Genomic DNA, 22,597 nt, shown 5'->3' with positions numbered 1-22,597 from the left:
TCTCCACTGTGGGGCCCCTCTTCTAACAGGCGGACCTGGGCTTCCAGCGCCTCTAACCGGGACACCTGGTCCGGAACCTGAGCTATTTCATTAAGCGCTTTTTCCATTTTGAGACTCAAGGCCGTGAGGACCATCCAGCCCACACGGCCGGCTGTAGCCTTCGCCTCCTCCGGCAACCGCTCAGCCCAAACCAGCAGGGCCCTCTCCATGCTGGCTGGAGAGCCGTCCATGTCCTCCAACCCCTCGTCGGGGGTCCAACTCCTGAGAACAGTAGCCACCGGACACCATACACTGTATGGGGGCCACCAATCCTCCTGTCCAGAGTCAGACTCCATTCCTACCTGGCCAGAATCCTGCTCGCTGTGCTAGGTGTCTGAGTGGGTGGAGGCCTTCGTGTAAGATGTCCACAACTCTAGGAGCCCACGGCCACAGCAGACCAGGAAGAGACACTTGCTCTGGCCAACAGGGCGGCGTGCTATCTGGAGGTTTGAGTATCCCAGGCAGACTGTGCCTCCCGTTCCTAGTGTTGCTCCTCATGGGCCTCGTGAAGCTGGGCTCTCACACGCACAAACTGCTCCATCATCCTTCGGTAAGTTTTGGCCGGCACCATACCCTGCTTGCTGTGCTATTTGTCGTGCGGGATGGCCTGTGGGGTCTCAGCTCCTGCTCTCCACATAAGAACGCAGGATACGGCTAGGCCAAAAAGGAACACCCACAGAGCCATAGATAAGGGAGTCATACCACTATAGTCTCACTGGAGGCTGGAGTCACATGACCTGCAACCTGCTGTCCACTTCTCTGCCTGCCAACCAACCAACTGACCAACCAGCACAGCCGTGGCAGTTACATCAGTGGCTAATGGGCTAACTGGTTACAGCTGATGGTCAATTAGCCACAGCTGACGGCCATCTACTACCCGAGTCAGCACCTTTCCACGTGAGGCTGAGAGCCTGGAAACTGCTCTCTGGGACTCTGTCCCCACAAGGAGCAATGATGGTGGAACAGACGGGCGCTGTGCCAACTACCTCCCAGGATCACACCAAAACTACAAATAATTTATACAAATTCAACTTTGGAAATCATCTGACCACTAGCTGAACAGAACCTCTAAACTGAGGATTTAAAGAAGAGGCAACCACATCGAGACTAGTAGGAGGGACAAAGACGTAAGGAAGACTGAATCCAGGCTCACGAAGAGAGGATGAACCCCCTGAGGGGCACTTTGGTGGCGGAGGCTTCCTCTGTTGGGGAGGGACCCTCCAGCCCCACACCAGGCTCCCCAGCCCAGAGTCCCTGTCATGCAGGGTGTCATGTGGGGTCTCTGCTCCTGCTCCCCACATAAGAACGCAGGATATGGTGAGGCCAAAAAAGAACACCCATGGAGCCATAGATAGAGAAGTTATACCACTATAGTCTCGCTGGTGGCTGGGTTGGAGAAACAGGAAACAGGAGCCACACTATCCATAATCTGCTATCGTGCCGGGGACCCTGCTCACTGCACCATTTTTCAGGCGGGGCGACCTGCGGGGTCTCTGCTCCCGCTCCCCACACAAGAACGCAGGATATGGTGAGGCCAGAAAGGAACACCCACGGAGCCATAGGTAGGGGAGTCATACCACTATGGTCTCACTGGAGGCTGGGCCCACCGGACGCGTGACCTGCCGTCCGCCTTTCTGCCAACCGACCGACCGACGACTCTCCCCCACTCTCCTCGACTCTGTTCCTCTCCTCTCTTCCGCTCTCTTCGGCTCTTCTCTTCCACTCTCCTCGGCTCTGCTTGGCTCTGCTCGGCTCCTCGGCAATCCTCGGCAGTTCTCTGTAGCCGCAGCAGTTATACCAGCGGCCAATCGGCTAACCGGCCACAGCCGACGGCCAATCAGCCACAGCCGACGGCCATTCACCACCTGAGCCAGCACCCTTCCATGTGAGGCCGAGAGCCTGTAAACTACTCTCTGGGGCTCTGTCCCCACAGTGGTGCACAGGAGGGTACCATTTTTTCAGGGTAAGCCCTGCCACAGAAGGTCAGGTTTGGGACTGCATTGGTCTGGTAGAATCAGCGCAGGCGTGTGTACACTCATGGTGCCCTGGGTCCTGGCTCTGCACAAAGTTTGTGATCCATTGCTAGGGAGAAGCCTGAATGTCGGGGTGTTCTGGCTCAGACAGGCTGCTAGTTGAGACACGGGCGCATGCTGCCTTGGGTCCCCAATCTATATACTGCATGTGCAGCTTTGCCAGGGTGGTGCCTGGATGTCGGGCTGCTCTGCGTGACCTGTGGGCTGCTGATTGGAACAAGCAGAAGCTGAGAGTTTTCCTGAGAATGCTGGGCCGGGTGCTGCGTGGCGGCGTGATCTGGCTAAGGCATTCGTGGCACATTTGTATGGGCTGGTTGCCTTTGGGGACAGAGTCCCAGAGAGCAGTTTCCAGGCTATTGGCCTCACATGGAAAGGTGCTGACTCAGGTAGTAGATGGCCATCAGCTGTGACTAGTTGGCCATCAGCTGTAATCAGTTAGCCATTAGCCACTAATATAACTGCCGTGGCTACACTAGGGGGTTGATTGGTTGGCAGAGAAGCGAATGGCAGATTATACATTTTGTGGCTCCTGCTTCCTGTGTCTCGACCAGCCACCAGCAAGAATATAGTGGTATGATGCCCCTATCTATGGCTGCATTGGTGTTCCTTTTCGGCCTCACCATATCCTGCATTCTTGTGTGGGGAGTCTTTAATGAATTGAAGCAATCACAGAGTGACAGCCAGAATGAAGAAACAAAGAAACATGTCCCAAATTAAAGATCAAAAGAAACCTCTAGAAATGGAACTAAATGAAACAGAGGCATCCAACCTACCAGAGACAGAGTTTAGAACACTGATGATAAGAATGTTTAAGGAACTTAGTGAAGACATAAAGAACGATAGAGAAATCATAAAAAAAAAAGTTAGAACTAAAGAATACAATAACTGAAATGAAGAACACACTCGAAGGAATCACCAGTACATTAGGTGAAGCAGAGGATCGTATCAGTGATTTAGAAGGCAAGATAGCAGAAATCACCCAATCAGAACAACAAAAAAGAAAAAAGAATAAAAAGCAATGAAAATAGTTTAAGAGACCTGTGGGAAAACATCAAGTGCAACAACATTCACATCATAGGAATACCAGAAGGAGAAGAGAAGGAACAAAGAATCAAGAATGTATTTGAAGAAATAATGACTGAAAACTTCCCCACCCTCAAGAAGAAAATTGACATACAAGCCCAGGAAATGAGGAGAGTTCCAAACAACATGAAAGCAAACAGTCCCACACCAAGACACATTATGGTTAAAATGTCAAAGGTTAAAGACAAACTGAGAATCCTAAAAGTAGCAAGAGAAAAACAGTGGGTTACATACAAGGGAACTCCTATAAGACCATCAGGACTTTTCTACAGAAATTCTGCAGGCCAGAAGGGAGTGGCAGGAAAACATTCAAAGTGATGAAAAACAAAAACCTACAACATAGATTGCTCTACCCAGCAAGGCTATGATTTAAAATTGAAGGAGAGATAAGAAGCTACTCAGAAAAGAATAAGCTGAAGGAATTCATTACCACCAAATCATCATTGCAGAAAATGTTAAAAGGCCTTTTCTAAACAGAAGAAAGGGTAAAAAACAAACTAACAAAGAAAGACCAGAAATACGAATAACAAAACAGCAATAAATATGTACCTATCAATAATCACTTTAAATGGAATGGGCTAAACACTCCAATCAAAAGACATAGAGTGGCTCAGTGGATAAGAAAATAGGAGCCATACATATGTCGTTTACAAGAGACTCATCTCAAATAAAAAAAAAAAAATACACATAGACTGAAAGTAAAGGGATGAATGAGTTATTTCACTCAAATGGAAATGAGACACAAATTGGCATAGCAATACTTATTTCAAACAAAATAGACTTTAAAATGAAGATTACAATAAAAGACAAAGAAGGGTACTACATAGTTATAAAGGGATTGATTCAACAAGAAGATATAACCCTAGTAAACATTTATGTACCAAAAATAGAAGCTCCTAAATATATAAAACAGTTTATGACTGACATAAAGTCAGAGATCAACAGTAGCACTATCGTAGTAGGAGACATCAACACCCTATTGTCACCAATGGACAGATCTTCTAGACAGAAAACCAACACGGAAACAGTGGTCTTAATTGACACTTTAGACAAGTTGGATTTAACTGACATTTTTAGAGCATTTCACCCAAAAGCAGCAGAATACACATTCTTCTCAAATGCACATGGAACATTTTCCAAGATAGACCATATGCTAGGCCACAAAACAAGTCTCGATAAATTTAAGAAGATTGAAATCATATCAAGCGTCTTCTCTGACCACAATGCTATGAAACTATAAATCAATTACAAGAAGAAATCTGGAAAACATACTAATACATGGAGGCTGAATAACATGTTACTAAATAGCAAGTGGGTCAATAATGAGATCAAGAAAGAGATCAAAAGATACTTTGAGACAAACAAAACTGAAAACACAACTACCCAAAATCTATGGGATGTAGTGAAAGTAGTCCTAAGAGGGAAATTCATAGCAATGCAGGCCTATCTCAAGAAACAAGAAAAAAAAAAAAGAACAAAACAAGCCCAAAGGGAATACAAAGAAGGAAGTAATAAAGATCAGAGCAGAATAAATGAAACAGAGACCAAAAAAACAATACAAAAGATCAATGAAACCAAGAGCTGGTTTTTTGAAAACCTAAACAAAATTGACAAACCCTTAGCCAAACTCACCAAGAAAAAGAGAGGACCCAAATTAATAAAATCAGAAATGAAAGAGGAGAAGTGACAACAGATACCACAGAAATACAGAAAATTTTAAGAAAATACTATGAGCAACTCTACGCCAACAAATTAGACAATCTGGAAGAACTGCTTAAATTTCTAGAAGCATACAATCTTTCAAGACTGAATCAAGAAGAAACAGAAACTCTGAACAGACTGATTACTACCAAAAAAATTGAATGAGTAATCAACAAGCTCCCAACAAGCAAAAGTCCTGGACCAGATGGCTTTACAGGTAAATTTTATAAAACATTCAAAAAAGAATTAACACATATTCTCCTCAAACTATTCTAAAAAATCCAGAAAGAGGGAAGGCTTGCAAGAACATTTTATGAGGCCACTATTACTCTGATCCCAAAACCAGACAAAGACATTACAAAAAAGAAAACTACAGGCCAATATCCCTAATAAACATAGATACAAAAATTCTCAACAAAATACTAGCAAACCGTATTCAGCAACACATTAAAAACATCATACACTATGATACAGTGGGATTCATTCCTGGTATGCAAGGTTGGTTCAATATCCACAAATCAATTAACGTGATACACATTAACAAAATGAAAAATAAAAATCATATGATCATCTCAATAGATGCATAAAAAGCATTTGACAAAATCCAGCAGCCATTTATGATGAAAACTCTTAGCAAAATGGGAATAGAAAGATCACATCTCAACATAATAAAGGCCATATATGGTAAACCCACAGCTAACATAATACTCAATGAGAAAAGGTTAAAACCTTTCACCTTAAGATCAGGAACAAGGAAAGGTTGTCCACTTTCTTCTCTGCTATTCAACATTGTGCTGGAAGTTCTAGCCACAACAATCAGACAAGAAAAAGAAATACAAGGTATCCAAATTGGAAAGGAGGAAGTAAAATTGTCTTTATATGCAGATGACATGATACTATATATAGAGAACCCCAAAGACTCCACCAATCAACTATTAGAACTGATAAACGAATTTAGTAAAGTAGCAGGATACAAAATTAATATTCAGAAATCAGTTGCATTTGTATATACCAATAATAAACTATCAGATGGAGAAATCAGAAATCAATCCCAGTTACAATTGCTTCAAAAACAATAAAGTACCTAGGAATAAATTTAACCAAAGAAGTAAAAGACCTGTATTCAGAAAATTATAAGACACTGAAGGGAGAAATCAAAGAAGATACACATAAATGGGAACACATACCATGTTCATGGATAGGAAGAATCAATGTTATTAAAATGTCCATACTACCTAAGGCAATATATAGATTCAACACAATTCCTATCAAACAATGACATTTTTCTCAGAAATGGAATATATAATCCTAAAATTTATGTGGAATCATAAAAGACCTCAAATAGACATGGCAATCTTGATAAATAAGAACAAAGTGGGAGGTATCATGCTATCTGACATCAAATCTTACTACAAGGCTATAGTAGTCAAAACAGTATGGTACCGGCATAAAAACAGACACATAAATCAATGGAACAGAATACAGAACCCAGAAATAAATCCATACCTATATGGTCATTTAATCTATGACTATAGAAGCAGGAATTTACACTGGGGTAAAGACAGTCTATTTAATAAATGGTAGAGGGAAAACATGACTGACACATGCAAAAACATGAAACTGGACCACCTCTTTACACCATATACAAGAACAAATTCAAAATAGGTTAAAGACTTAAATGTAAGACCTGAAACCATAAATTCCTAGAAGAAAATACAGGGAGTAAATTTGCAGACATTACTCTAAGTAATATTTTTACTGATATACCCCTTGGGCAAGGGAAGTAAAAGAAAAAATAAACATGTGGGATTACATCAAGCTTAAAAGTTTTTTCACAGCAAAGGAAACCATCAATAAAACAAAAAGGCAGCCTCCTGAAAGGGAGAAGATAATTGTCAATGATACATCTGATAAGTGATTAATATCCAAAAATTATAAAACACTCATTCAGCTCAAAACCAAAAAACAAGCAACCCAATTAAAAAAAGGGCAGAAAACATGAAGAGACATTTCTCTAAAGAGGAAGGACATTCAGAAGGCCAACAGATATATGAAAAAATATTCAATCTCACTAATCAAAAGAGAAATGCAAATAAAAACCACAATGAGCTATTACCTCATTCTGGTCAGAATGTCTATCATCAATAAATCAACAAACAACAAGTGCTGGCGCGGATGTGGAGAAAAAGGAACCCTGGTGCACTTTTGGTGGGATTGCAGATTAGTGTAGCCACAATGGAAATCAGTATGGAGGTATCTCAAAAAACTGGAAATTACCTTATGACCCAGCAATTCCACTCTTAGGTATCTATCCAGAGAAATCCAAGATGTTAATTCAAACAAATATATATGCTCCCCTATATTTATTGCAGTGCTATTTACAATAGCCAAAACTTGGAAACAACTGAAATGCTCATCGGTAGACGACTGGATTAAGAAACTGTGGTATGTTTATACAATGTAATATTACTTGGCAATAAAGAAGAGTGAAATCTTACCATTTGCAACAATATGGATGGACCTAGAGAATATTACACTAAGTGAAATAAGTCAATTGGAGAAAGACAAATATCATATGATCTCACTTACGTGTGGAATTTAAAGATCTGAATAAATGAGCAAAGTAAACAGCAATAGCCTCAGAGTTATAGAGGAAAAACTGATGTTTGCTAGAAGGGAGGTGGATGGGGAAGAGGAAGAAGGGGAAGGGATTAGACAGCATAAATTGGTAACTACAATATTGCCACGGGGATATGAAAGACAGTTTGTGGAATATAATCAATAATGTTGTAAAGATTTTGTAAGGTGTCAGATGGGAACATATCTTATTAAGGAGACCACTTCATGGACGGTGTAGATGCCTGACCACTGAACTGTACATCTGAAGCTGAAGTTGAATAATATTGTATGTCAACTATAATTTTATATATGTTGTCACAGGATATGGACTATAACATAAGGAATAGAGTCAATGGAATTGTAATAGATATATATACGATGTCAGAGGGCAATAGATTGGGGGAGGGGGTTATCACTTTGTGAGGGATGAAATGTCTATTGCATTCTTTTGTATACTTGAAACTAATAAAAAAAACGTATTAAAAAAAGTAAGAAAAAAACATACAAATTGGTAGTTACAAAATAGTCATGGGAATGTAGAGTGAACCATAGGGAATATAATTAATAATATGGTATAAATATATATAGTGCCAGGTGGGTACTAGACAAGTTGGGGGTGGGATGGGGTCACTTCTTAAATTATGTAAATGTCTAACCACTATGCTGTACACCTGAAATTAATATATAAAATTATACTGAATGTCAACTATAATTGAAAAATTGAAAAGGGTGGGAAGGTGAAGGGGAATAAAAGTTTCCAGTTTCCAGGTATAAAATAAACAAATCATGGAGGTGTAATGTACAGCACAGGGAATATAGTTAATAATACTGTGATAATGTGGTATGGTATCAGATGGTTGCTGGATTTATCATGGTGATCACTTCTTTAGGTGTATAAATGTTGACTAACTATGGTGTATACCTGAAACTAATATAATAATGTATGTTAGCTATATTTTAACAAAAATCTTTAAAAAATAAAATCTGTTTGTTTTTTTTAAAAGACACAGATCTCCAACGAGACTGGATCCGTACACTGAAAATCCACCCAGAATCCAGGCAGCTTTTCTCTAAAAATATGCTCCATCATTTCTCTGTTGATGTCTTTCATTGCTTTGAAATAAGATGTGGATTTATGATGGCACCCCATTGCTCATGGGTTTTGGCCTTTGTCATTCAAAAGACCAACTCAGACTAAACTAGAGTCTTTTAATCCCAATTCTAAAATCTCCAGAAGAAACATCTGACTGAGTACACTTATGTCACATGTCCACTCCTAGTCCAGCAAACTATGGCCAAAGTGGTGGGATCTAGAAGAATAAATATGACTCTTGTGGAGCCTAGTTATATAAATGAGAGAAAATTTTAAGGGTCAAAGGCATTGAGAGGCAGATCATTACAAATGTGATTATGATAAACAATTTATCATTTATAGCACTTTATATTTTACAAAAATGTTTTCATATATATTTTCAAATTTTACCTCATTTGATCCTCACAATACCCTTTAGTAGATAACATTATTCATGTATTTCAGATAAAGAAATAGGAATTGGAAAGACTGTGTAGCTTGCCTGAAGTCACAGCTAGAATGTGAAAGAGCTAGAATTAAAATTCAGATCTTCTGACTCCAAATTCAATACTCTAGAACAGTAGTTTTCAAATTTTCAGCCTGTGGAAAAACTTGAAGACATGTGTTTCTGCTCTTTTTTCCCCTAAAACAGGACCTCCAGCCCCTTCCCTGAGAAGTTTCCCTCCACGCACCCTTACTGAATACATCTAAGGATCCTCAAATGATTGACCCACATGTGTTCACAAAGTAGTTTATCAACCAGATTCATCATGAAGTGTCTGCTTTATCCAGCTTTTCCTGATGTTTCTCCCCCCATCAATTTTCACTTCCCTTGAAGGAGCTTGAAGACTCAATGTTGCCTCTGTCAGTAGGGCCCATCCTTGGGAAGGTGATAGTTCTTTCCAAAGGAGCTCTCTCTGAAGTTTCTAAAATGCCCCTCATTAAAGTTGCAGTGTCATGCTGAGATCCCTGTGAATGAGATAATGACCCTCCCTGTCTCTCATCACACTTGTTCACCTAGGCCATGAAGCATCTTTGCTAGAGCCAAATCCCACAAAATCTGTTAAAAAACAAATTTTCTTTTCTAATTCTGACCTCTCTCTTAGTAGTGGTTCCAATAAAGTTGAAGGGGATACACTGGCAGTGGATGTATTCTGGACATCCTTTGCACCCCTCAGTCTCTTCCATGCACTACTTCTCTTTCATTCATTCATCCACCCTTCCCTCTATCTGTTCATCTAACAGATATTTGTTCATTACTTACTGTGTGTAAGAAGGTGTGCTGGCCGTTGGGAGACACAGTGGGGGACTCAAGGTCTCCCCCCTCATTGGATTCATTTTTGGTTAAGGAAGAGGAAAGAAAAGCAAAAAAAAACAAATGAACATATAAATAGAATAATTGCTGGCAGAGAGGGAGAAAATACATCAGGGTATTGGGGCAAATAGTTACTGTTGCGGTGAAGGGCAAGTTTATATGGGGTAATTTTTTTAAAGAATTGGTATAACTTATAAATCTGATTTATATAAAACAGATTTATCCTTGCAAAATACAGAGGCAGAAAACTTCAGGTAAGGGGAGAAGTGAGTATAAAGGCTTTGAAGAGAAAATACCTTGGTGTCTTTGAAGAACAGGAAGACTAGAATCTCTAGAGAATGGTAAGTTCAGAGAGGTAAGCAGGGTTTTAGGTCATGGAGAGTTTTGTAGTCTATAAGAAGAGAGCTGAATTTTATCTTAAGTGCAATGGGAAACCACTGAGAGTTTTTGAGCAGACAGAAGAATAGTTTTAAATGATCACTTGTGGCTACTGTATGGGAAAATAAAATGTAAGCATCAACAACAATAAAAACTACTTTCTTTCTTGCACCATAAACAGTCATGTATATCAAGTCTTGCACATATTTGCTGGTGAAGAAGGGAAAGATTTCTTGCCTAAAATGAAGTACTGACCCAGACAAAAGTTTTTTACATGTAAACATTCCTTCCACGGAAATGTTTGAGCCCACAATGCATGACAAGTATTATGTTAGCCACTGGAGAGGTAATATAAAGAGAGTGCAAGTCCTGTTTTCCAGGAGACTTCAGTCCAGAGGGAAATACAGTCAAGAAAAGAAATAATTCTGATTCAGTGATATATTAGTTATCTATTGCTGTGCTACAAATCATCCTGAACACAGTGGCTAAAATCAACAAACATTTATCATCTCCCAATGCCTCTGGGTCAGTATTTGGAAGCAGTTTAGGTAGGTGGTTCTGGCTCAGGGTCTCTTATAAGATTGAAGGCAAGGTGTTGGTCAGGAGTGCAGTTATGCGAAAGCTTGACTGGAGTTTGAGAATCTGATTCCAAGATGGTGCCCTCACCCATCTCTTGGCTAGAGGCCTCAGTTGCTTGTCATGGGACCTCTCCATAGAGATACTTGAGTTTCCTAAGGACATGGCACCTAGCCTCCCCCAAAAAGAGCATTCCAAGAGAGATCAAGGAGGTAAACACAATGTCTTTTTGTGGCCTAATCTTGGAAATGACATATAGTTACTTCTATCACATTTTATTCTTTAGAAAGTCACTATATACAACCCACACTAGACGGGAAGGAAATTAGGCTTCATATAGACAAGAAAGGAGTATCAAAGAACTATGAACAGTGCTTCCACTCCACACTGACAACAGCGTTGTCTCAGACTGTGCTGGAGTGGGCTCTGGTGGGCCTTTTGGCGGCAGACCGCAATGCTGAATGCCAAGATCCTCTTTGTGGGGCCCTGGTGAGATGAGTTAACTCAGAGCCAGCAGGGAAATCCATAGTAGAAAAACCGTTTGGCCAACTTCCTGACAGAATCTTCTGATATCACCGAATACAACCCAACCCAAGGAGTGAGGATCCTGGAGTTTGAGAACCCACGTATTATCACAACGACAAAAGCACGGGATGAAAATTCGAGCTATGGGATTGTGATGGTGACCCATAGTTCGAGTCTTGCTGGCCAGCCCTGATGAAAGACTCTCACTGAAGTGGTGACCATCTTTAATACTGACATTCCAAGCCACCTGAAGGAAATCAAGATGTGGTATTCCTGCTTTGTCCAGCCACAGTTCTTATAGGATACTCAGTGTCTGTTAATTGCACACCACAAACCAGATACTGGAAATGATAAAGGAAACCTGTCTTTGTCATCACCTTTGAACAAGCTAAAGCTGGTGCACTCCAATCTTGAAAATGACCCTGAAGAGATCTGGTTGGAATTCATAAAGTATTTAAAAAGCATAATCAACTCATTGCCTGAGAGCAGAGACCAGGAAAAGATGTCAGTTAATACCTAAACAGTCTTGATCTGGACTCTTCCACATCCTAAGTGAGGTCAGCATTTTTCCCCAGTGCAGATCTGAAATCTTACCCAGATACTGATGTTTTCTTCTCTCTTGGCTCTAGAAGAAATTTTCCTTATCTGCTCAAAAGTACCAGTCACTTAGGGAGTTGAATCATACCACCTATACTCTACCCTTAGTTCAGCTGAGAAAATCCTATTATTGAATTTTGATTCCTTTGCCCTGGGCCTCTCCAAAGAGCTAGAAAATTGATGTGTTTTGTTTTCTCCTTCACATACATCAAATAACAAAACTTGTGGAATTGTAACTGTCATAGCCCAATGATACAACAGTAGTTTAATCCATGTGTATTGGTTGGAATGTGATTTTTCATTCCTTAATTCACTCAGCAATGACTTGTTGAGCATCTACTATGTGTTACACCATTCCAGCTGCAGATGATACACAGTATGAAAAAAACATAAAAATCCTCGCCTTCATGAAGCTTCCATTCTGTTCTTCTAAATAACAGTGAGGTAGAGTAAAAAACTGAAGTACTACACTTTGGATATGCAAAATATTATAGATTCTTCATTTTCTGCAATTGGTCTAAATCTCATGTGTCCATCCTCCTAGATAATGAGCATACTTGGAGTACTTATAATGCCAAAGGAAGGTACAGTCGATCCTCATTTATGGATTCTGTATTTGCAAATTTGCCTACTTGCTAAAATTTATTCACAACCCCAAAATCAATAATCACAGTATTTTGACAGTTATTCAGAGTGGCAAAAAATTTGAATCACTTGGTATACACATTCCCAACTGAAGCTGAACAAAGCGGTGCTCTGAAGTGTCCTTCTCCTGATCTATCTAGTGTCACATTTTCATATTTTTGTGCTTTTTAATGGTTATTTTAAAATGGCCCCCAAATGCAGTGCAGAAGTGCTGTCTAGTGGTCCCTAAGCACCAAAAGGAAGTGATATGCCTTATAGAGAAAATACATGTATTAGATAAGCCTCACTCCAGCATGAGTTATATATAGTGCTGTTGGCTGTGAGTGCAATGTTAATCAACAACATATATCAAATAAAACAAAAGTATACATATAATAAAGTTAAGTATTAATGGTTGATAAAAATATTGTGATCAGAGTCATGTAGGAACCAAAACTTGTATTTCCCCAGAAACAATGCTTTGGTATTCACTAATATAATGTTCATGGTAACTTGATAGAACATAATGATCATGAATAATGAAAATCTATTGTATCTCCATCTCTTGCAATTTAAAGGTTTCAAGTTAGTTCAATGTCTAATAAACATTTAATTAATTAAAAAAGGAACTATGGACATCCTTTCAAACTACGGTTCATAAATGTCATAAAGTGGCATCAAAAAGGGCGTCCTTAAATCAAGCTTGGAGAATCATAAAAACCTTCCCACAGGACAGCTGAGACTAGGAGTTGTAATGAAGAGAAGTTCAAAGAGCCCTCCAGGCAGAAGGAAGAACCAGGAAAACAGCCCTTCAGATAAGAAAGTGTGATGCAATAGGAAAACTGAAGTACAGCACCTCACTGAATGTGTAAAGTTGCCAATTGTCAGATAGCGCTTTATTTTATATACCATCAAGAAAGAAAAAAATGCCTCTTAAATATGATAAACCATTGATTGTAAAACACATCTTCATTTCAGAGTTATAAAGTTACGAAGTAAAATAAAAGTGCAGTTTATAACAAATGAAATTGTTAGTTTGATATTGATAAGGCCCAAAATGAAGTAAGAAAGTGTGGAGTTTGAAGCTAGAAAGGAAGGCAATGGGCCAAAAGATGAGGAATCCTAGAAATCTATAAGTTCAGTCTTTGACCTGTTGTCAGAGGGAAGTCATAGAGATTTTATACTGAATAGTGAATAATCAAATAATAAGATCTGTGTTTTAAAAAGACCATTCTGGTTGCAGTGCAAAAAATGAATTGAAAGAAAGTAAGGATACCATTTAAGCATTGATTGTAGTAAAAATTCAAAGCAGATAAGATGGTGACTTGAGGAACTATTAGTGGCAGTAGATTGATTATAGAGATATTAAAGAAAGAATCAACCAGAATTAGTGATTAATTGGATGTGGGGTTGGGAGAAAATAGAGTGGGCTCTATAATAGTAAAACATTGCACCACCATAAATTTTACACAATGACAATATGTATAGTTTTAATACCTTTCTGATTGTTATTAATTACCGCTATTGACATCATTATTCTTATCACTTCATATTTTATTATCTACTGGGACTGGCTGAATTCACACTATTTAGAAAGACAGTATCATATAGGGAAAAGTGTAGGGACTTGGGAGACAAAAGAAGATTGTTATGCAATGCTGACTTTATCCTGTAGTAGGATGTGAATTTGGGCAAGACCATGATAGTTTCCTCACATTTTATGTGAGGATGCAATGTCTCTTCTGCTAGTTGTTGTGTGGAACAGAGAAAGCTTATATTAAAGTGTCTAAGTGCTTCATTGCCTGACATACAATTAATGGTCGCTATTATTATAACATTCATATAGCACTTAATCTGACAAATCAAATGATCATTTGGTTGGTTATTTTTCATAACAATTTTATGAAATAGTAAAGAAGGTCATAAAAAGGTATGAAATCATTAAGGCAGGTAAGGAATAGAAGGATTTGCATTGTTGTTTCTGTCTTAGTCTGCCAAGAGCATTACTCAGCATTGTCCACATATAAAGATCAAAAGTCTATGAGCAGGATATTTTGCCTATGGGTAAAGGATAATTTGGGAAGGATATAAGGCTCTAATTTTTCCACAATTGAGCAGGATGTTAATGGGTATTTCATGAATTTTTAAAGAGGTGTTTCATTGTCAAGTAAGTTTTAAAAATGCTGGGGCTTGTTAAACTAGTTTCTTTTCTGCAAAATTTACTAAGGCTTTAAATATTCTCAAGTGTGCTGTAAATCTCCATGAAGGAAGATAAGGTGCAGCATCTTCCAAACTTATTTGATGATGGGACTCTTTTGAGACTAATTTCCCATAGAATATAAGTTTGGGAAATTTTGCAGCAGACTATTTCTTTGAATATCTGCATCTCGTATGTATCCTGTTTTTTCTTACTTTAGAAATAGCCATCATATCTGAGAGACATAATAAAAAAATGTTTATGCCTCAGGAAAAAAGAATCTTAAATTACTAAATATAAGGACTTTCTTATTCCTTGACATTGAATGTCAGAAAAAAAAATAAAAAAAGAAAGAACAATAAACTTTATAGAAAGTATTGAAAAATTAACTACTCTCATTTTACTTCTATGTGCGTATAGAATAAGATAAATGATTTCTGTGAATAACAAGATTATACGGCCATGAAATGTATAAAGAAGCTTTTCCTTGTATATATTTAAACCTTGTGGAAGATAGGAAGATACCAAAGCAATAAATAATCATCTTTAAAATATGCATCCATTTTCCTTATCTATTTATTTGGAAGATATCAGAGAGAAATATACAGGGATATATATTTAAGTATTACTGCTAATTACAGCAGTACACATATAACACTGGGATATCACAGAAATCAGGGGAAGCTGAACAATAATACTCAGGGAAAAAAAGAAACCAAAATAAATCAGTAGTTGGCTATTGAATTTCGTTTTCAAGTAGCACTCATATTAGCATCAAATCTAATATCTGTGGTTGAGAAAGGATTAAAGAGCCTGGTCTAGTTAATATTCTGACTCATCCCCCATCCCATCATACCTTGGAAGGTGTCCTCACTTGGCTCTGTCAATCTCCCTGACAAGGCTGAGTGGACTTATTTTTGGCATTTTACTGTATGGTTTTCTTAGTTGGTCTGTAACTTTAGTAGACTATCAAGCACCATATTTTTGATTTGGATAGCTTAATGTATAGCCTGGATATTTCCCACTGATTCCTAACCATGCTGTATGGAACTGATCTTTCTTCTAAGATCACATGCCTTCTGCAAAACAGATTTATAATGAAATCCTCATTACTCCAAAATTATGTCTTTGTGTTAACAGTTTATCTACATATTTCTAGATAGATAATGTCTCTATGTAGCCCACTCACCTTCTTAGTTGTTGTTTTTTTAACTCATGAAGCAAGCCTTTGTATCGATTTCCAAAAGCATATGTACTGTGCATTAGATTCTGTCCAATAAGCTCTCCCTGTGCAGTGATTCCACATATCATTGCTACAAATTGTCAGGGCCACAGCAAAATGAAGATATTGATTTCGCTATAACTCCTTTCACCATCTCCATAGGAAGCTTTTTCTTCAGATACAAAAAAATACATTAAAACCCCATGCTGTCATAAGGTAGATTAATGCCCTTGTGTCACAGCTCTCCTTGGAAACTGCATCAAATGCCAAGCATTAGACCTGGATTAGGAGCTACTGAGACCTTTGAACAACTCAAGATTGCCATTCTCTCTGTCCCCTGTGAACAATGGCTCCATTTGCAAATAAAGTCATGAAAATGAAAATGCCTTGGGATAAGAATGCACAGATGCCCTCTTATCAGGTCATCACACACAAAGCAGAGTGGACAGTGATGTGGATAGAGAATCAGGCAGCATAATCAAACTGGGTAAGAAAAGGCAAAAACAATGGGGAATGTCAGATACCTGAAAATGCTTTTGAAATATAGCACAATAAAAAGATATCTAGGAAAAAAATGATTTACCTGAGTGACTTCTTGACCGGTCAGAAGTTCCATTCTTCTGAAATTCTATTTCCTTCTTGAATTTAAGCATTCTAGGATAATAGCTTTTGCTGCTTCTTCATTAGACTCTCACTTCTTGCTATAATCTCTTGGAACCAATCCTCACTCAGAGCTCCCTGAATTATTACTTGGTTGACCTTATTACCTGCTTTTGTATTCTCATTTCTAATTTAGCATAACCCTAATTTCAGCTTTTTCCAAGAACACTTTAGACAGACTTGGCATTTCTGCCACCATATAAACCATGTCTCTCTTCTCCTTATAATAAACAAAGAGCTTCTCCTTCTGAACAGAGGGAAAGTGACTACCAGGTATAATGTAATTCTTCCCCCTTTGAGTATCAAAACTAGTTTCTTGAAAATCCCTTGGTTTCCATTTTCTGCTAATCACTTTTATGAAGGTGCAAGGTATTCAGAAGCCCACAGATGACAAAAAAGAAAGTTTATAAGGCCTTTGTGTGTAGCCTTTGTAAGCTGTTTAGCATACAACTCCAAGGGGCACCATGCCCATGTGCTGCAGTAATGATAGTTCATATCATTCATGCTGCAGTCATATAGTTCATAACTGGAGTCATATAGTTCATGCTGCAGTCATATAGTTCATAACTGGAAGTATCATATACCACAGTCCTACTCATAGCCAGCCACATAATAAGATGAAGTAAAAGCTGGGAACTCCTTGTACATAGGGTCTATTTTTGGGTGATTTGATTTTTTTTTTCAGGCATTCCAGTAGGCATTTGTTAATTCAGAATAAGAAGTCACAGGACTTCTATAGTATTCACCCATTGTACCAAGGTGAAACACATGTTGCTAATCTATAAATTCCTTACTTAGCTAAGACAAAATTAAATCATGCTCTGGTGTTTATTTCAGGATGATCATTCAGAGTTGTGTTGGACCATTTCTCAGAATGAAATGGGAGACCCAACCCTAGGACCAACACTTAAAAATCACTTGCATTCTATAGAAATAGGGTATGAATCCTTGAAGTTTATCTCCAAAAGTAAGTAGTTCAGATGGTGAGGAAAATAGCTATAGACTATGGCCAGGATAGGCAATTCACAGAAGACTGTATTACCAAATGGGCATATCTAGGAAGGACAATAGCAGCCAACGTAAACCACATCTTGTTCTTACCTAGGATGGTTTTGGTCACGTGCCATGAGATTAGCTCTCAAAATTAGGGATGGAGATTGAAGTTTTTGTAAATAAATATCCATACTCATGTTTTCAAAGAATTTCATGAAGCAGGGTCTGGCTCTCTAGAAGTGTCTGCCACTCACATAAAACCGGTCACTTGTTAATTGATTCTCCATTGGTCATCCCACTATAGTGGAACAATTGGTTTAGGAGATGCCCTTAATAGTGACATGTGGTTGAAAAAACATTTCTGTCTATATTTATCTTGTGATAGGTTCTGGGTACACGGATACTTCTTTTATCAGATTGGGCGGTGAGGGCATTCACAACACCAATCAGGCTCACCAAGATTGGGAAAGAACTGCATTCTCACCCAAGATAACAGGAGAGATTATTTGCAATGCCTCTGTGGAAATAAGAATCTCTATAAAAGGCCCAAATTTATTTATTTATTTTACCTAAACCTACAGTGGTCCTTACAAGAATGTGTGAATTAATGTTATCACACCTTGCCACTGTCCCAGAGCCACGTTCATCTTAGCTCATAGGCCTTCTCACAAAAGTCAATACAACAACAACAACAACAACAAAAGTAAAGAAAATTTCAGATATGTTGGAATTCTTCAAACCAGATAATTTTGGACTACAGACCCTATTTCTGAAGGATTCTCTTTGACTAGAAATCAAAATAACTCACCTTTGCACAAACACAATTCCCAATCTAAGACCTGGCAGAACAAATGTATGGATATCTAAAATGTCTATAGGGATACATCTCATTTCACAAGGATGATTATGACATCTATCCTTGCTCCACCATTTCTTTTCCCTGACTTGACCTTAGCAGTACAATCCCTACATTGAATTCATCTCTTTTTGTGTCCATAAATCTCTATAATGCCAGCTGTGAATTGCCAACAGTTCTAAATGACACATCGTAATACAAGGTGAACAGTGGTAAAAGATGAAGTTGAACATAAGGAGAATCAGATCACGAAGGGCCTGATATGCCATATAGACAGATTTGGACTTTATCCTACAGGTAAACGGGAACCACTGATATTTTCTAAGCTATAGAATAATACAATTGTATTTTCACATTGTAGGTATTACACTGACTGAACTTGAGAGGTCAATGGAGAGACCAATTAGAAATCTATTGCAATAGCCATCAAGAGATGTGACCTAGAACATAGGTGGTAGAAAAAATAGAATTGGGGAATAGATAAGAGAAATAAATGATGGGCCTAAGTAAATCAGAGGAATACGAATAAAGAAAAAGGGAGATGTCTGCATTGACTCTAAGGTTTCTGACCTGGGATAATTAGTTAAATAATGGTATCATTCACCAATGTAAGCAAAACTTGAAGAGAAGCACATTTTGGGGCAAATATAATAAAATAAGGGTGTATCTGTAGGCAGGTAGAGATGTGTGGCTGGCAGCTGATGATGTACATCTGTAACACAAGAGATAGCTATAGATTTTGCAGGCATTAGCCTAAGTATGGTGGGTGTAATAACTTGCTAGGGCTGTGGTAAGATATCACAGATTGGGTGGCTTAAGTAACAGAAATTTATTTTCTCACAGTTCTGGAAGGTAGAAGTCCAAGATCAAGGTATCAGCAGGGTGGTTCCTTCTGAGAGTCCCCAATCCATAAAACCCTGCTCAAAACCTTGCTAGGGGCTCAGTCTTTGGGAAGTCTGGGGAGCCATGGTTACAGCTAACTCCTAGCCGTTTATGCTTAACCTAAGCTGCTAAGGAATGTGGTGGGAGCGGCCAGTTCCCCGACACAGAAGGCTGATGCATATCAGGGCAATTGATAGGATAATTACTTTTGAGAGTTTCAGTGAATTTTGTATCCTCTATGTGAAAGTTAAAGAATTTACATTTGTTAAGGTAATGCATATTTTCGTTGCTAAGTTGCACGTACTCAAACTGCTTATATGGGTGCAGTAAAATAAACTCAGGTGGCTTCAGCATCACTGGAGTCCGCGATCGCCATCATCATTTGTGTGAGTGTCTTTTATTCATTCCCACTCCCCCATTCGGGAACGATCGACTTGTGGCGGCTGGCCCGTCACAGGGAAGGATCCCACTGAACCCACCAGCATAATAAAGCTGACCTTCCTAACTCTCTGAGTGCCACTTGGGTTCTTTCCAGTCCTGGTATCAGTAACAGAACCACATAAGGTGGGCCTATTTGGGAATCAGAAGATCATTGATGGTTGAGTACTTTAAGGGCTAAATGGACTTAAAGAGATGGATTGCATTGGGTTGAGGATTGGAAAATGAGGAAGATGACATTTGTGTGTGTTGAGACTGACTCGGAAGGCAAGGAGAGAGACAGAGTTAAATAAGGTTAAGGGAAGATGGGGTTCTGTTTGTTTAGGTTTGTTTTGATTTTTTTAAGATGGAAGAAATTTATAAGGTAGCAAAGTACAGAGCCGTACAAGAGAAGATAGAAAATAAGTATAGATCTTTCTGACCATAAGCCTGATGACATAATTTCCCTGCTCTAATGCCTTCAGTGGTTTCCAGTGGATAGAAAATAAAATCCAAGTTACTTATCATGGCACACAGTCCTTTAACAATCTCATCCCACACTACCCCTTCTGTTCTCCTGCTGTTCTATCACCCGTCCTATACTCTATCTATGTAGAACTACTCACCATTCCCTGAGCAGGAACTTTCAGGTCTCCACACATCTGTACTTGTTGCCTTCCTGTCTCCAGGTATGCTCTCTTTTCTTTCTTCACCTGAGAGATTCCCACTCAACCTTTAGAGATCTGTATCTAATGCCACCTTTTCTGTGGAATTTGACCCAATCTTCTTCACCCACCTTACTTTCTCCACTGGCCCCTTCCATTTCTCCCATTGCTTCTATTTGCATTGCATCACAGAATGTATTTAATTGATTGACAATTATTTTTATCCACACTTATCTACCCAATAGCCTGTGAAATCTCCAAATCCAGTGACAGGGTTAATGTATTTTTGCTCTCCAGCTCAATGTCTGGCTGCTACCAGGGCTCTAAATTTTGAGTGACTGAATGAATGACTCAGTGAACAAATAATTTAAAACTTCATTATATCTAGTTACCTTACTAATTGGAGATCATTTATTGCCCCTTTACAATCTCTCCCCACCCCCGCCCTGGAATACATCTAAAGTCTACTTATCCTTTGTGTTCCAGCTGAAATTCTAACTCCTCCACCAAAGAACCCCACCCCCACCCCAACACTCTCTGTCTCTGTCTCTGTCTCTGTCTCTTTCTCTCTCTCTCTCTCTCTCCAAATTATACTGAACTTACCTTGTCCTGACCTGCTGCAGGATCCATCTCTGCCTTTTAGGCCTTTATTTGCTTTCAGTTTTATTTTACCTTCTGAGGACCTAAATGTAAATCTTATCCCTTAAATTTGAAAATATCCTTTAATCTTAAAGATAAAATAAAAGTTTAGGTTTAAAGTATGGATTGTAAACTCCACACAGGGAAAAGATAAGTGTGTTTTCTATCCTCTAAACTATTAAATAGTGTGCCCTGAACAGATGTGTCCTCAAGAGCAAAGTTAAAGACAAAATCTCAGTGTTAAAGGAGGGGGATATTTGTAAGAGGAATGAAAGAAGAAAGGGAGAGAGTGCCCTCTGGCTATTGTAGGACAATGAGTTGGAAACCTGTTCTAAGTTCTCGCAACACTGATCAGTTTTTTCTTGGTTGTCTAAATCTTATCTCAGAAGTCCCTCCTAATAAAATCAGATTCCTCCAATGCATTTCTGCTTACATCATTCCACCTGGGTGCTAAATGTGGCTCCAAGGGCTTAAGAACATAACACATTTAAATGGATTGTATTCAGGTGGCATAGAACACAGCTGATGATAATGACTATGAAAAATCAAATTTGCTATCTGCCCATTAAAATAAAAGAGTTAAAATGATTTTAAGTGGACATCAAGTAATTTAAAGTTATAAATCATTTTTATCATTTATTCTTTTTTACTAAAGTGAGATAGACACAAATAGGCACAACATTCCATGACAACTTTTAAAGTATACCTATAAGGTAAATAAACAAATTTGAAGCTTGATTAAAATGAGGGCTGGAATGAAAAGTTAAAGAGCTTAAGTGGTGAAAAAAACAATATTGGATTTCTAAACTTACTTTCAATTTATTCATTGAAAGTGTTATATATTACATTTTGACAGCTCAGAGAGTGATTTAGTGATAAATTTATAGAGAATCATTCCATTTAAATGAACAGTAGGATGCATTTGCAGAAACAGATTAATGTTTCTTGGAAATTTATTAACACCTGCTTGTTTTTGTACACTTCTGTAGCTATGTGAATATTCTATCATATGTAAATTCTATTCTTATTTTTAAAAAATAAAAGGTAATGAAACTGAAAGATCTGTTTCACACATTACTATTACTGTTACTGATTAATGCCCCATTGTTAAGAAGGGTTATGAGACATTTTGGAAAGCCCAAGGGGAGAACCCAAGAGGGAAACAAAAAAGAGAATTGGCTGTTCTTCTCACTTGCTGTTAAGTTCCCAACATCTACTCAAAATCAAAAAGATAAGAATTCTCCTTTGGCATTTGTAGTTACCACAGCTGGTGGAAGGGAGTATTTTGTGATATTCTAAAAACCTATGTGAATGTGGGAGGAGCCAAGAAGGGTTTTCTGTCCCAACCCCTTAAATGACCCACAACTCCCACCTCTGAATACAGAACAGACTCCAGTGGACTCAGGCACCCATCTCACCCACTACCTTTCAAGTTTTTTTTATGTCAAATGTACATCTGAAACACAGCTTCACTCTGGCTAACAAACTGATGGATATTCTTTGC

The 22,597-nt window shown here is 38.6% G+C and overlaps 1 pseudogene; it reads left to right on the top strand.

Moving 5' to 3' along the window:
- The first annotated feature begins 400 nt into the window (after window positions 1-400).
- Window positions 401-11,861, top strand: LOC109437958 (intraflagellar transport protein 22 homolog pseudogene; annotated as a pseudogene).
- Window positions 11,862-22,597: the final 10,736 nt, after the last annotated feature.

This window comes from Rhinolophus sinicus, chromosome 6 (genome assembly GCF_057876585.1).
Source record: "Rhinolophus sinicus isolate RSI-liver-muscle chromosome 6, RSI-T2T, whole genome shotgun sequence".
Classification (NCBI taxonomy): Eukaryota; Metazoa; Chordata; class Mammalia; order Chiroptera; family Rhinolophidae; genus Rhinolophus; species Rhinolophus sinicus.
The sequence above is the reverse complement of the archived record's forward strand: the minus strand, read 5'-3'. Positions and strand labels throughout refer to the sequence as shown.